This window comes from Diabrotica undecimpunctata, chromosome 8, assembly GCF_040954645.1.
Source record: "Diabrotica undecimpunctata isolate CICGRU chromosome 8, icDiaUnde3, whole genome shotgun sequence".
Taxonomy (NCBI): domain Eukaryota; kingdom Metazoa; phylum Arthropoda; class Insecta; order Coleoptera; family Chrysomelidae; genus Diabrotica; species Diabrotica undecimpunctata.
Genome location: NC_092810.1, coordinates 115,661,944 through 115,679,498, shown reverse-complemented (window position 1 = coordinate 115,679,498; position 17,555 = coordinate 115,661,944). Strand labels below are relative to the sequence as shown.

General features: G+C 33.5%; 1 protein-coding gene across 1 annotated transcript in view; it reads right to left on the bottom strand.

Moving 5' to 3' along the window:
* Pde9 (phosphodiesterase 9) overlaps window positions 1-17,555 on the bottom strand; it is a 1,302,013-nt gene that overhangs the window by 524,454 nt on the left and 760,004 nt on the right. The window contains exon 5 of the mRNA XM_072540799.1: window positions 11,850-11,882. The gene's annotated coding sequence lies outside the window, so the exon portion shown is untranslated. The remainder of the gene's footprint in view (window positions 1-11,849; window positions 11,883-17,555) is intronic.

Below are 17,555 nucleotides of genomic sequence, written 5' to 3'. Positions count from 1 at the left end.
TGCTTTAGAAAATTTATTACAGAATCAATTTTTTTCTGACATATGTTAGCCTTCCTGTAATCACCTCGAGTTTCAACGAAAATGAGATATCCGTCTTTTTTATATCTTGTGAAACCACTTTCAACTTTGTGTTTTGTGATTCCCAATACATTACTAAACGTGTTCCTACATATCTTTAATCTATTTCCTGCTGTTGTTTCAATACAATATTGATAGGTTACGCCTTTAGTATGTCTTAATCCGTCTTCTGGTCTGGCTCTTTTTAGTTGTTCTGCTGTGCAATACTTAAAAATGAAAGCATGTTTGCCTTGCTTTGTCTTCTTAGAATAAAATTAACTATGAAACCTATTTACACCTTGCATTTTCAATAAACTGCAATTTCTCTTCCCTCTGTGGCCAAATAAAGGAGCATCAGATAATCCCTTTGAACTGTACCTAAAACAAACATTGGATTCAAAACCAAAATACAAACTGTTTTATGTCAGCGGAACTTATTTTATTCTAACATAAGTTAAAGAAAAATAATGTGAAGTGTAAATAGGTTAGGTCTACTATAAATTGTTCCATTTTCACTCAGGGCCTTGGCCTAAGTAATAGTAACTTTTAATGAATGGTATTTAAGTTTGTCTATTAGTTTATTCAATTTTAGGTTACGGTTTAATACTTACCTCACAATCTTCTGTTTGGCTCTTTTCCAATTTGAAGGATTTAGTAGTTTCTTTCTTCCTTTCAATAAAGTAGATTCTGTAACATTAGTTCCTTTTATGTTATTTTTGCAGGTTTATTATAGTAATATTTTTTTAGTATATTACTAAAACTTTAAAATACTAAACAATAAAACAACGCCAGTCACAACACGCCAGAATAGCTCAGTTCACTGATGACTTTTGTTTCACCTGAGGCGGTGAGGTCACGTGACAGAATGAAGCCATCTAGTTGATTGATAGTACCAAGGGTACTATTTAAATGCAGTTCTAACATTGTTCTGGCCATTTTTGACACCAAAACTATTAAGATTTGGATTCTCCATGTTATTTTACACAAGAATCCGTCAATATCTGAATTTTCAAAAAAAAATGGAGTTGGCCATCTTTGAAACAAAGCTACAGATGTATTTTTATTTATTTAACCGATGACGGGATACGATTATTTTGCTCGTGTACTAATTACATTTACCTTGAAATGTATAATAACAACAAACTAAGTAAAGCCATCAAAAGAAAATAAGACTTAAGAGATTTTTTATATCTCATCAAATTGACGTAATACCGAAATTAAAATGCTAAGACACTAAATTGTTAACAAAAATGAAATGAAATCATTCGGCGGCGAATTCCTTTCGGCTACATGATGTGGGAGATTTATTTTCAGCTTCCCAAAATGAATTGTCTTCTTAAACTTTATTTTCTTTTACTCCCTCGACGAAAATTGAGTGAAATGAAGGAAATAAGCGCGTATCGAGATCTTCCCTCTTAAAAAGCCGAAACGGGGACAAATACCAGAACATTAATATTAATTGTTTTTTTTTTTTTTTGGAAAGTTTTTATTAAATTTCAGTACAAGGATATACTAACTGATTATAAAACGTGAGATAACTTTGATTGTTAGTACAGGCATTTTAGTAATTTTAAAATTTCTGACTGGTAGCTTTTTTATTCAAGCCTACAATATTACAAAAGTTTGCTTTACTTATAGTTTCGCAAGGAACAAAAAACACAACTATTGTCAATTTGATAAGTAAATTTGCTTTTGCCCAAATTACTTTAATTAATTTAAGCAGTGGAAATAATTAGCCACATTATTAGTGGAAAAAACGTTTATTGTAACGTTTCGTCAAAAAATGGCTTCCGAAAAGTAACAGTAGAAAGAGTTGAAAATATGAAGATCCAATAGAAGAATTTACGTTTTAGAAAGATTTAGATTTGGTAACAATTTGAAATAACAAATCTGCTGAGTGTAAGTTTTACGTGCATTTTACGCATGAATATGCGTAAAATGCTCTGTAACCACAAGCTATCAGTCTTAATAAGATTGAGAACACTAAAGTGTTATGTATGGTCTCTATTACTATATGACTGTGAGACCTGGACATTAAAACAGTATGGCGTCAACAAATTAAATTCATTTGAAATTTGGATGTACCGCCGAATGCTAAGAATAAGCTGGACCAGCAGAACTACGAATGAAGAAGTACTGAGAGTAATGAACACACGCCCTCATCTGGTCAATACTATCAAAATTAGAAAGACGTTATATCTAGGACAGATAATGCGCCATAGGGATTTTGGGCAGCTCCAGGTAATATTAGAAGGCAAGATTGAAGGTAAAAGGGGCATAGGACGAAAGAAAAAATCTTGGCTACGAAACATCAGAGATTGGACCCACACAAAAGGAAATGAATTAATTCATCAAGCCCAGAACAGAGAGAAATTTGCCATATTGATCGCCATCCTCAACAGAGAAGGCATTTAGAAGGAGGAGGAGGAGGTATCATCATCATTCTGGCTTTACAACCCTGCGTGGGTCTTAGCCTTCTCAATAAATTCTTTCCAGTCGTCCCTATCCATCGCGTTCCTCCGCCAAGCACGTATTTCCATATAACTCATGTCTTCATCGATGTTATTAAGAAACCTTGTTCTGGGTCTGCTTGTTCGACTTAGATCAATGGATCTACCAAAGAGCGTTTCTCTAGCTTGGTCATTTTTTTCCATCCGCATTACTACGTGCCCTATCAACCTCAGACGTCATATCTTATTATGTTTTACGATATCTGGTTCCTGGTATATTCTATAAAGTTCAAAGTTGTATCGTCTTCTCCACACTCCACTGTAATTCACTGATCCATAGATTCACCTTATCACATTTCTTTAGAAACATCCTAACATGTTTTGATTCCTTTTTGTTCATTCATAGTCAGAACCATAATATGGTATATAATATGGTACATAATATGGTATGGTAATATGGCATATTATGCTAGAACTGGGCGTAGTATTGATTTGTAGAGTTTTATTTTTGTATTTCTCGATATAATTGTGGATGTAAGGAGGAGATTGTGCCTAAAATATCATCTGTTAGCGGCGCAAATTCTACAGTTTGTCTCTAAATGGTAGTAATATTTTTAGTGTTAAGGAGCGCTTCCAGGTATACAAATTCGTTCATTGTTTCGATGACGTGATTTTTTATAACAAGTGGTCTTAGGATTTGTGGTTGGGGTTGCTTATTTTCATATACTTTGTTTTGTTGATGTTTGTTATTAAACCTATTTTTGTAGCTGATTCTTTAAATCCTACATATGCCTCTCATATAGCGTTTCCCGTTTCTACCAATATTATTGATATCATCAGCATAGGCAAGTATTTACACTGATTTGTTATATAGTGAACCAATGGTTTTGATTTATGATATACCTATTACTTTTTTTAGAGCCAGATTGAACAGTATAAAGAAGAGAGAGTCTCCCTGATGCGGCCTGTTATTTGTTTTAGAAGATTCAGACAGTTCCCCTTGAACTAAGAGTTTCAGGGGGAACTGTCCTTTTCCCAGGACTAGTTAGAGCTAGGTTTGTTAAATATACCAACTGATTTCGTACTACTAGTTGTATTGCTTTTAACATTTTTTTTCTATTCATAGAGTAGTAGGCTGCTTTTTAGTCTATAAATATGTAATGAGTATATACTCAATGTCATATTCTAGTATTTTTTCTACAATTTGTTTCAGGGTTGCAATCTAATGAATTGTCGCTTTAGCACCTCGTATTTTCCTACTATCCGTTCTGCATATGGTGCCATACGGTGACACAAATGCGGAAAATATTTTATACGCTGCATTTAGAAGTGTAATTCTTCTGTGGCTAGGGCATTCAAAGATATCTCCTTTTTGTGAATGGTGCAAAGAATTTCAATATTCAAATCATTGGGGAGGGACTTCTGTGTCCATATTTCTTTTATAAGTTGCTGTAATGTCATTATGGTATCGTGGCCACCTTCTTTATATAGTGCAGCTTGGAGATTATCTATTCCGGGTGATTTGTTTCTAGCTAGGTTTTTAACTTCATCTTTAACTTCAAGAATCGTTGGTGGTTCCTTTTCCCTCTTGCCTGTTCCTCTACCTCATTTATTTCGTCGTACATGTTTTATTCTTCTTTTTCAATATTGTCTGATTAAAGTAGTCCACCCATCTTTCTTTGTTGTTAATAGGTCGCCATTCTGACTTCTGCATTTTCTTGTGGTTGTTTAGAATTCTTTTCTGTTGATGTTAACTATCTTATAGAATGCTATGATTTCTTTTTTTCTGTTGAGGTTTTTCATATATTTAAGTTCCTTATTTAAGTGATTTCGTTTTTTGTTTTGTGTAACCTCTTTTCTTCTCTTCTTTTTGTTTGGTAGATCTCTTCAGTTGTTCTAGATCGTCGGGTTAACATCTTTCTGTAGGCTTTTCTTTTGTTGCATTCTTGAATTCATCGTCAAACTAATGATTTTTACGGGCACAAATTTCTGTTCCTATCTGATCATTTGCTGCTGCTTCAATGTTTTCCTTTATTTTGGTCCAGTAGGAGTCTATATCTGTATGGCCTTCTTTATTTACATTTTGATTCCTTAGCCTGTTGGTGATGTTTTTTGAGTACCGTTCTGCAATTGTCCCGTCTCCCAGCTTTTGCACATTCCATTTTTTTCTATCGATTTTATTTTCTTTACTGGAGTTTAAAATTCTAGCCCTTAAAGTTGAGATCACTAGACAATGATCTGTCTATGTGTGCGCCTCTAAAACTTCTGAAGTTTATTACGTCTGTTATATGCTTTGAGTCTATTTAAATGTGATCAATGGTATATGGGTATGATAGTTTTGAAAACTTTAATTGGTTTTTCTCTGCTATGTAAAATTTTTCCTCTATCTCACAACCTAAAATAGATCATAGGGAGCACTATTGCTCTCCCACTGGCTCATAATAACCTTCTCTGATGGATGCAGCGGTAGTGAATGACGTATACGATAACAGCGACAGGTCTATATTGAACTTGTTTGGTTGTGCCTGAGATCCCCTAGTGATACGTTGCGAGTCGCTCTGAAATAGTACATTACTTTTCGACGTGAAATATTTAGTTTTTCTTTGTATACAAGGTAGCAGTAGATTTGTAAGGTAAGCCTATTGTGCTTATTTTATAGTCAAAATTGATCTTCTTTCTTCTTTGAGTGCCTCTTCTATCGGAGATTGGATATCATTAGGGCGATTTTAATTTTATTTACTACTGTTTTGAATAATTCGTTAGTGGTACAGCCAAATTACTCTCTTAAATTTCTAATCCAGGACATTCTTCTACGGCCTGGATTTCTGCGTGCTTGGATTTTTCCTTGCATTATATTTTGTAGGAATGTGTACTTTTGTCATCTCATCAGGTGACCTAAGTATTCAAGTTTTCTCTTTTTTTATATTTAGTATAACTTCTGGATCGGTATTTATTCTGCGTATTACCTCTTCATTTGTAATTTTATCCACCCAACTTATTTTTAGTATACGGCGGTAGCACCTCATCTTAAAGCTTTCAAGATTTTTAACATTCCTCTGTTTAAGAGTCCATGTTTCAAAACACCGTAAAGCAAAGTACTGGATACATAGCATTTTACCATTCTAGTTCGTAGCTGAATACTAATATCACGATTACCAAATATTTTTTTTATTTTTATAAAGGTAGATCTGGCAATTTCAACACGTCTTTTTATCTCGTCATTTTGGTCACCTGTTTCATTGATGAGAGTTTCCAAGTATTTGTATTCGCTTACTTTTTCGAGTTGGGTACCGTTTTTTCAAATATCAAATATACCGGTAACAAAATTGGTGATCAAGATGAATTATGGGCCCCTCATAAAGTTCGTAAGCAGTGCGTTAAGAGATTGCCGATGTAGACCAAGGTAAAACGGGGTAAACTTCCATTCTATATACTTATGATTTGGAAATAATCAATGGGTAAGGATCATTTCAGAGGAAACACAAAAACGGGTTAGAAGAGTTAGTATCAGGTCTTGGAAGCACTACAAATAAGAGTGTAGAGTTCGTAAGTGTATTTAAAACAAGATAAGTGCACATTGTTCGCATTCACGACACAAGATGCATGAACAAGTGATGAAACAACTAGGTGCAAAAAAAATTGTGGTATGAAGTGAAAAGCAAAATTACAATTGAAGTTGGTATAATTACTGATAGAGAAATGAAAGCTAATGTAATAGAAGTGGTAACAGTGAGTGATAGTATAATAAGATTTGTACTTTATTAAGAAATTGTTGTGGGTGACTATGTATCTCAAGTGAGTATGTTACTAAAATCGGTGTAGATAAGAATAAAAAAAAGCTTTGTATGATCAATTAGAAGACATACTAGAAGAAGGTTTATTTCGGGCAAAAAAGTAAAAAAAAATGGGTTGGGACATGAAAGAAAGTCCTAATACAAGAAAATATACTGCTATTGAAATACTTGGAAAAAAAGTGTCGGGTATGAGAACCTCTCCATCGAGCCTAGCCTACGTGCAACACTAAAGAGACTAAAATAACAGGCGGACATTAAATAACAATATTCGATTGTTTAGAAGCTGTGGTAAGATCGAAGTTAGATTATATGTAGCATATATTTTTTCGTTAAAGGTTATACTTATTGATAGTGACAAAATATTAGAATTAGAATTATACAATTATCCATAGACAATTGAGAACCTTTAAAAACAACTTTCGATCGATAACTTTGCTAACAAATGAGTTGTTTCTATCTTTAAAAATCAATTTGGGTATTTATTCTAAAAAAATTTAACTAGCCAACATGGCAGTGGTGTACATATTAAAAACCACATAATAAACTAATTTTTGAGAATTTGTTTTTTTTTTTTATTTTTCCTTTTCATAGTCATTAAAAAACCAAATAGTGAGCTTTAATTCCCTTAGGATGGTCAATTTTGTTTAATAAATGGTTCAAAGCACGTGCAACTTGGGAAGTATCAAATCGATTCCATCCAACTTTGCGGTTAGCATAACAAATTAACAAATATTAAAGCTGAAAAGGACACTTTAATGTTTGTGAATAATTAATAGTCCATTCAGCATTGGTGCATTTTATTAATTGTTTCAGAAAGCTAATAATGAACAATTTGATTTGCTGTTCAATTAATGATCAACATTCACTGAAATGCATTAAATGGTAAAAGAGACCATGCGAAGTGAATGATTATGTTGTTTGAATGTCTACATTCTAATTAAATAAAGGTCTCTATGAAATGACACGCCAAATTCATTTCAATGCGAATTTAACACATTATGATCACAAAGTATAAACAACGAACTCGTTACTCTTTGTTAGTAGAATTTAGTCTGTGTGATGAACTATTTGTTGGTAAAAAAATAATACTAAACATCTGTACTTGTATTATTAATTTTTAGTTTTGTTGCTATATTAACAAAAATTTGTTTATTGAAATAACCGTAAATCGATAAGAATTTTTAATGAACGCTACCCTTACCGTCTAAGACAGGCACTATTTTAAGTCAGTTGTAAGTAAATTTTTTGAGAATGGCAGTGTTCAAAATAATAAATGGACAGTGTACAGAGTGTCCAGAACAGAGTGTCCAGAAACTCTCCTGACAAACAAAAACCGCAGATTCCTCAGATAATTTTAAGACGATTTAACCCAATTCACCTAGTCCGAAAATGCTTCCTAGGAAGTTAGAGCTCTTTGAGGATGGCGCCTGGTATGTAAGTAGTTTTTTTTCCAATAACTCCAAAGCACTTCTATTTAGAAAAATAAAAACTGGTACGATTATTTATCCTCCAGGGTTGAATCGATTCCATTAATTGCAAATTTCTAGTACCGTTCAAAGGCGTCCGTTTTGGGTGGTCAACGGGGATTTTAACGCATAACTTTTTTGTATGTAACTTTTAAGCATTTGTGATACGAGCGTTTCACGTTAAGAAAATAACATTGCGGAGATAGGGCTATGTATTTCTTATGGACGATAGAAGCGCAGCGATGCCACGATGAACACAAGCACGATTCAGGGTTGTATAATTTGTATTTTCGTTTTCACAGACATGAATTAAATTAATGTTTTTTAACGTAATTGACCAAAAGTGCCCATTCGAAACAAGACATGAAAAGTAGGGAAAATGATTTTAATTAAATAAATAGTATGTCCAAAAGATAATTTTATTTTATCTTATTTTAATTATAGTAACGACAGTTTATTTGTTTTTCGATAAAAGTATCATATATCGTGAATCATAGAAATCAGTAGAAAATATTGCTTAGTTAAATCATGCACTTTGCCGGCTATTAAAGATTTAAAAGCAAATAAACGGACCGCTTGGAATGCATATATCTAATTACTAATTGCAACTTAAAATAATACGGTGTGCGTATGTCAACGATTTTATGTCGTTCTCTGAGACTACATAATGATAATAAGGCTTTGTGGTTCTTCAGTTGTTATTCTGACTTTACAGTTAAATGTTAATTGAAAATGGAAATTCGAAAAATATATCGACAATCTAGTAAACCGCATTCCTGAGAGTTTTGGCAACACTGATCTCCATAAGCCTAATGTTATTTTCTTAACGTGGAACGCTGTATATTACATTTTCAGACATTCTAGTACTACAAGTTACTTTTACTTTAAGTCTGTAGAATACACCGTTTTCTAGAAAAATCTATTTGAAAATTTTTTTAAGCAGGAAAATCTCCTTGGAGCATTCCTTGCACCGTAGTAAAATGAAAGGATATAAATTTTCTTATGTAAGATAATTATTGCGGAAGATTTTGAAATTGTGGGATACATGACAGATAGTCTTCGAACGCTAATTTCTAAATTTTCTTAAACTTCCATTAAAGTGACATCTTGATGTGCTGTTACATCATTATGTCACTCTGTTTCATTATTATTTAGGAACACTAACTTTACGAACTGACAAGATTTTGACAATGAAAAACGTATGTTATAGTTTTGTTGACAGTTCAAAGTCAACTAGTGCAAAAAATATTAATTTAACTTTCATGACGAAGAAGCGAAAAGTTTTCAAATCGATTTTTCTTAAAAACGGTGTCTCCTACCGACCTAAAGTAAGAGTACCTTTTAGTACCAGATTATCTAAAAATTTAATAAGCTAGTATCATAAATGCTTAAAAGTTACAGATAAAAAAGTTATGCATTAAAATACCCGTTGATCTACCCAAAACGGACGCCTATGAACGGTACTAGACATTCGCAATTAATGAAATCAATTCAACTCCGGAGGATAAATAATCGTACCAGTTTTTATTTTTCTAAATAGAAGCGCTCTGGACAAAAAAAAAACTACTTACCAGGCGCCATCCTCAAAGAGCTCTAGCTCCCTTGGGAAGCATTTTCGGACTAGGTGAATTGGGTTAAATCGTCTTAAAATGATCTAGGGAATCTGCGGTTTTTGTTTATCAGAAGAGTTTCTGGACACCCTGTATATGTTATCGGCTAAACCCGATTTCAGAACTAGTTATTTTAGGGTAACTTAGATTCTCTTCTACTTTTACTGTTATTGTGTTGTTTTGGTAGATATTTCGGATCGTTTTGATTATTCCTAGAAGTACCTCTCTTGTGTGAAATAAGTTAATAACGTTCTTTAATTTGACCTGCTTAAATGCCTTCTTAAGTTTCAAGAAACATGGATCTGCCGTTTTGTTATATTTTAATGATTTCTCTTGCACTTGCCTTATTATAAATATAGCGTCGGTGTATGATTATCCCGCCTAAAACCTTGATATTCTTTTGCTAGTGTTATAATTTCATATACGAAAATGGTTGCGTTTCGATTTAATTTAAGCTTCTTACCACTCCCTGACACGTGTTTCTGGGTATTCCCGTCATCAGAGAGAGCTTGTAAGAAAACTCAAACTAAACCAAAACGCACCGACTACTCTGGCAATTATAGAAAAAATAATTACCAGAATATGCTACTAGAGACATCTAGTGATGAAAGATGAAGTTAAATGTGTCGATAGCAATTAAAGTAAATTGTATACTTACGCTTAATCAAGCCATTAAGAGCGATGCTGGGAATATTTATATTCCACTATGCATCAACAATTTACCTATATAAATTACCATCTTTCTTGTACTCATTGCGTCGAGTAAGGACGATAAATATACGAAAATGGTTGCGTTTCGATTTAATTTGAGCTTCTTACCACTCCCTGACACGTGTTTGTAAGAAGCTCAAATTAAATCGAAACGCAACCATTTTCGTATATTTATCGTCCTTACTCGACGCGATGAGTATAAGAAAGATGGTAATTTATATGGGTAAATTGTTGATGCATAGTGGAATATAAATATTCCCAGCATCGCTCTTAATGGCTTGATTAAGCGTGAGTATACAATTTACTTTAATTGCTATCGACACATTTAACTTCATCTTTCATCACTAGATGTCTCTAGTAGCATATTCTGGTAATTATTTTTTTCTATAATTGCCAGAGTAGTCGGTGCGTTTTGGTTTAGTTTGAGTTTTCTTACAAGCTCTCTCTGATGACGGGAAGACCCAGAAACACGTGTCAGGGAGTGGTAAGAAGCTCAAATTAAATCGAAACGCAACCATTTTCGTATATTTATCGTCCTTACTCGACGCAATGAGTACAAGAAAGATGGTAATTTATATGGGTAAATTGTTGATGAATAGTGGAATATAAATATTCCCAGCACCGCTATTAATGGCTTGATTAAGCGTGAGTACACAATTTACTTTAATTGCTATCGACACATTTAACTTCGTTATAATTTTATTTACTTTATTTGTGATGACTTTAATCGTTAATTTTAGTGTTGTGTTTAATAAATTAATTCCTCTGTAATTTTCCAAATCCCATTTGTCTCTATTTTTAAAGAGAGGTATTAGGATGCTTGATCTGCATTTTTAAGATATTTTATTTTCTTCTATTATTTTTTGGATTAGTTTTAATAGTTGTTTGGTCAGATCTGGTGCTCTGTACTTTTGAGTTTGTTCGATTTTCTCTTTTCTCCTGAAGATTTTTAATTTTTTAATTTTCTTAATCCTTCCTTTACCTCTTCGTTTTTAATATTTATTTCTTTGTTTGTTGTCCTCTAGTGTTGGTAGATCACTATCGTCACCTTTAGCAAATAGGAATCGAAAGTAATCTACCCATGTTAAGTGTAAGAAAGAGAGGCACGCCCAAAGCACGGTTTAAGGACAAGGTGGCAAAATACTTAAGTCTGTTAAGATTATGCAATTAAAAAACCAAGTCGAAGAATACAAAAGAGTTTAAGCTGATCCTGGAGCACGCCAAGATCTACTATGAGTTAAAGAGCCAATTAGGTTGATAATATTGCATTTGAAATACATTTGAACTGTTAATTATTTAAATAAATATATTTATTAAATTGCTAGTTTAAGTTAAAACCACGATGCTAGAAAAAATGCTAAAACTCGCCGATTTACATTTATAAATTAGCGTTTTCTCGGATTGTTTTTTTCTATGTGAAAATGGTGATATTATCAATATTAAAAAAATGTGGCTATTACAATACATAATTCGAAAGATTTCTTAAATTTCTGTTTAACTTTACCGATGTCAAAAATAGAAGAATAATCTAAAAACGTCATAAATTCTTACCCACAATATTGCTCTATTAAAATAAATACTTTTTATAACAACAGCATAACTGTAGATAATAACTATTATAGTAGGGCAAAAAATAATCTTTGTTTAGCTCAAACAAAGATAACGGTTAGTTGCAAGTTTAAGTATTAAAGCTTAAATACAAAAAGCAAAAACATAAAGTCAAATAAGAAAAAAATCGAAATCTTGTTTGTATTACATTACCTGTCAGCCGCAGCCATTACCCTTAGCCGAGTCCTGAAAAGATTGGAATTTTTAAATTAATACTGCTACACATCAGTAAGAAATTAGATATAAAAATATAACTTTTGTAAAGAAACTGGAAAATTTGTAGTTAAATTTCTGTTCTAAATTTAATAAAAATTCATTAAATGTATTATTAAAAATTGTGTCTTATGTAAAATCTTATTTTACTTCGTCTTCTTCCTCTCTATAAACAAATTTGTTTGTTTATTGAAGGAATTATATCTCTATGAATATGTCGCTCCATTTGTGTGCCGTCGCGTCCACTGTTTGGTAATTTGCCCCTGCTATTTTGGCAATTCTGGTCTTCTCCTTTTGTCACTTTTCTACTTATGTGATTATTTCATTATTTTTTCTATTTAGTATCCACCCGTTTATCCTCTGTACATTTTATTTTCTTATATCTTTACTCCTCTTTTGGTATCTTAGCGCATTTGCTGAAATTTTTCAGGCCTTATTAGTCAAGTCGAGTTCACATAGTTTTGTCTTTAATTTTGACCATTTGCTTTCTATTATTCAAGTATTTTTGAATTAGTGTGAAGTTTGAAAGTCTGAAGCAAAAATAAACTAAGTCTGGGATTTATACTGGTATAAGCTAAAGCTATACAATGAAGAAATTTGGAAAGCCAAAAGGAATTCATGGAGAGAAATTTGCGATGAGATTACAGCATTCCCGGCGTGTTCTTAAATCCATAAAGTCCTGGCAAAGGATGGTGCAACGACTAAAGAAGTACGTTCACCAGAGCTAATGGCAGATTTACGCAGACGAAAGGGACAAGTTTTAGAAAACTCGTAAACACGCATTTTTCGGCCTCAATAATTCTGAATGATGCAAATAGGCGAAACAACATAGACCAAACATTAATTATGCCAAATTTTATAGATTGGGATATAGCCACAGTAACCAGAAGACCAAGCAGAATTAGAAGGGCAATAAATAAATTTCAGCCATATAAGTCCATATAGACCAATAATCCTATTTCTATTAAAAATATTCAAAGGGTTCTCGGTATGTACATACAAGACAAAAGTCTTAAAGATAATTAATTCTCTAGGAAATCGTCAATATGCACATTAACCTGGTAAACCTACCGATTCAGCTTTAGATGATCTAAATAGGCTTATCTCAAAGTCAATATAGGACAAAAAGATAGCAATGGCTGCTTTTTTAGATACTGAAGTGGCATTTAATAATGATACCACCAACTCTTTGATAAAATCAATGAGTAGACATGACATACTTACGGGAATAATTAGATAGATAAAGGCATCCCTAGAGAATAAGATATTGTAACATTTTTTCATCATCATCATAGAACGGGGGTCCTACGGCGATTGCCGCTTCCCGCATTTCAGCCTTCATCTTTTCCTACCTCTCCAATCTCCCTCTTCTAAGCCTCTAGATTCCATTGTTTTTGTAATTTCTCTTCTCCAGGAATTTGGTGGTCTTCCCCTTTTCCTTCTTTCTGGCGGAACATACATTAAGGCTTTCTTTGGCCACCTCTCCTCCTCCATTCTCATCACGTGACCATACCATTGTAATTGCGTTCCTTGTATTCTATCTGAAAGAGTATCTCTAATTCCTGTACGGTTTCGTATTTCCTCATTCCTGATTCTTTCCATTCTCGATACTCGACATGACCTTCTAAGATAATCCATTTCCACAACGTCTACTTTATCTCGTTCATTCTTTGTCATCGTCCAACATTCAGCATAATATGTGGTAATTGGTTCTACAATTGCTCTGTATACGCGAAGTTTGGTATGCATCTTTATTTTATTAGACCACAGTAATGAATTCAGTATTCGGATGCATTTTTTCCCTTGGGTTATTCGGTTTTGTACATCTATCTTAACTCTGCCATCTGCTGATATGATGCTTCCTAAATATTTATACTGGTTGCAGCCTTTTATAACTGCGTTTTCAAGCCTTAGATCTGTGGTATTTTCTCCAATTTTTAAATATTATGTTTTGCTTATGTTTACAGTAAGCCCCCATTTGGCATATTCCTCAAATAATTTTCGATTCATATAATTTATATCTTACTCATCGGTTGCAACCACCACCTGATCATCTGCAATGTATACAGAGTTTCTTGTCCCACTTCGATGCCCATAAATCTACATTTATTTCTCCAATTCCTCAATGCTTCTTGGACGTATATTTTAAAGAGTGTCGGTGACAAACAGCATCCTTGCTTTAGACCTTTAGTGACTTTAAATTCATTTGAGGTTCTGGTTTCAATTTTTACACAACTAACTGCATTTTCGTACAATTTATATATCGCTCGGATATACGTCGAATCCAATCCGGACCTTCCGAGGACCTCAAACATTTTCTTTAACGGGACAATATCATATATGCTTTCTCAAGGTCTATAAATACCAAATGGGTCTCTCTACTTCTTTCGACACGCTTTTTAATTATTTGTCGTATGATAAATATATTATCAAGGAAGGATCTCCCGGTACGAAAGCCGCTTTGTTCTTCAATATCTTGTATCTGTCTTTCAACCCTCTTCTTTAATATTCTGCCGTACAACCGGCCCACAGAGCTCGTCACACTAATACCTCTATAATTGGAACAGTCTCTTTTATTCCCTCTCTTATATATGGAGCTTATATAAGATTTATTCCAATTTTTAGGAATTTCCTGGTCTCCACACATACATTTATTGAAAAGGTCTACTATTAATTCTAAAAGTGCAGTCGGCCCATATTTAACCAGCTCTATGAGAATGTCTTCAGGCCCTGCGACTTTTCCGTCTTTAACCTCTTTTAAGGTTTCCGTCAATTCAGATAATGTTATTATAGGGATTTCCTGTCTTTCGTCTCTGTTGTCTATTAATTCCCTTATCTTTTCCCATCTGTACTCTACTCTATCCTCTTTCATCAGTTTCGTATAATATTCTTCCCATTCATTTAACTTTATGAGAGAAATTTTGTCTTCATTTTTCTCATTTTTCCTAAACTGCTTTAATGTTTTCCAAGCTTGTGCCACTTTTGTTCCACCCATAAATCTGTCCACTTCATCACACTTAGCCTCCTAGTTTATATTTTTCGCCTTATCCACGTCCTTTTTAACTTCTCTATTCCATTTAGCGTATATTTCTCTGTCTTGAGGGTCTTTGGAGTGAAGCCATGTGTGATATGCTTGTTTTTTCTTGAGAACTTTCTCTTCTAGTTCCGTTGACAACCATTCAGGTTTACCTTTTTTCCGATTTTCAACTTTTCTCTCGGGGGAACCTGTAACCCTAGAGAGCGCGTCCCCAGGTGGCGGATAGGGGAATACTCTCACCGGCCTGTTTGCAGCTAGGCCGGCGGGTAGGTGGGAAATAAAATACCACCCACGGACCAACAGGTGGGGTAGATAGGACTCCTAAGCCGTAGAGAAGGCAACTTATCTAACAGAAGGATACTCTGATTTAAAACCCTGGTCCTCCAAGTTAGGGGTTGAGGCATCGGGGCAACTCCTCGATACTCGGAAAAAAAATCAAAGGTTAAAAATTTCAGCAAAAAGCCTTGGAATGTAACATTTTTTTTTACAATTAAAATAGTAAATGCTTTTTTAATCCCTTTACCCCTGTTGCAGATACGCCCAAAGCCGTATACACAAATACATCTGCGGTTAGGCTTGGGCAAATTTTATTGGAACATACCGACTATCACGGATTTCTCAAAGTACGGACAGTCGTACTCATTCAAAAGAGGCCGAAATAGAATATTTTATGGCAGAGCTTTGTTGAATTTCCTTCGGTTCCAGGCGTGTTCTTTTTGATAATTTGTAAACAAAGTCGTAAAAGCTCTTTACAGTATCTTTTTGAAAGAACCACATTCAAAAGGTTTTATCTTTTCTAACGTTTCCAACTACTAGAGTCCAGTTACTTACCTCGAACCTTTCTATCTTCGGGGCAATTTGGCATTTTTAAATGGTATCTTTTGGATAGTATCTATGGCTTTTTTTTGAAGCTTGGTGAATTTTGAGAGGAAGAAAATCACTTCTGGCAGAGCAGTCTTCGAGTAAAGACGCTTGCTTATCTTACCGTTCTCTGTGAATTTTTTCTTAAAGTGGGTATACACTTAAGTCTTTTAAATACTTTAATCTAATACCATATTAAATTAAATATTATTATAAAGAACCTTTATGTTAATTAACTTCAGAGCTCGATACTAATAAAGTATAGTAAAATCAGTCAAATAATGCAGCAGTCATCGAGATTTATTGTAAGTTATCGTAATCATATTACCTTCAATTATCTGGGCAAGTAATATTGTAATGATATTACCCAATCCTAGACGAATCTGCGTCCACCATTTTTGCACCTGTAGTTAAGGTTAACTACCGATTTAGCAATTCAAATAAAAGAACATTTAATATTTTCATACGAACTTTCAATCAGCTATTAAGAACTTCTTACAAATAATAATTACGAACATTGAAACTTCAGTAAAAACAGCTAATTAAACAACAGTGTGAGACAGACACTTAACTTACAACCAAGTGCGGCTTGGTTTAATTTTCATAGTACAGAATTCTAGTAATCTTTTTTATTCTTTTGAATTTAAATTTAATTAATTTTGTGTTATTTGCGATAATTGCTATCCATTGTTAAATGTAATGTACCCGTTATCTCAAGATAAGCCCATAAACAGCGAAGAGAGATTTCTTTAATCAGCTTTAGTTGAATTTTTTTAAATACCTACTAACAGGCTCTCTCCGCTGATAATTTAATTTGTGCATGATTTTATTATAGTGTATCTGTAAAGGTATTTCCTAATCATAATACTGTTTATTTCTATATGTACACGACCATTTATTAATTGATGGCGCATTTTTTCTACTTGTTTACTTTCAACCGCCTATATAATTGGGTTGATGAATATATTGTTTTTTTGTGTCCATGCATTTTATTTCTCGACTCCTAATAAGTTTCCTAATAAAATAATATCTCTGAATATTAACTTATTACGTTAAATTATTATTAAACCTTCAACCAGGAGAAAGATCAAGCTGATTAAGTTTCGTAGGTAAGTAGGTGGACGAACTCGACCTAATATATTTATTTTTTGTTTATGTAGTGTGTTGACAAAATTAATTTAATAATTAACTGTTGATATCATTCCTTGGATTTGGTCTCAGAACCTAAATATCTTTCCTTAACTCTTTCCGTTTCTGAGGTTTCTTAACGTTCTCCTTGAACTCCAAAAAGTTAAGTGGCGCCCTTTTTCTATCTTACCTTATTTTTGGTAATTTTACTCATCTGTCTTTTTGTTTATTTCTGTATCTTTTCTAATATATCTTATCCGGTTCTATCCGTACTTATTTCGTCCGTTAGACCCATTTCCGGTTCCAAAAACTAGTTTCGAACCCACGACTCGCTTTCCACCAACCATCTGGCTGTCGTCCGCAGTGTCTTCATTGGTAACCTTTCTAGCACTATCCAAAAAAAGGTTTCCGAGGTTACAATATCCAAGTGGGAGCAATAACGCTGCTAAGTAATACACAAAGGTTAGCATGCCTGTCTAGCTAGATAGCATACCGGATATAGTACGTGCTCAGGACAATATACTTATTGACAAACTTGACGAATTATCATTCCTTGAAAATCTCATGGTGGTCAAAAAAATTAATTTTCCAGATATTAGCTCACACATTATTTTCAAAAC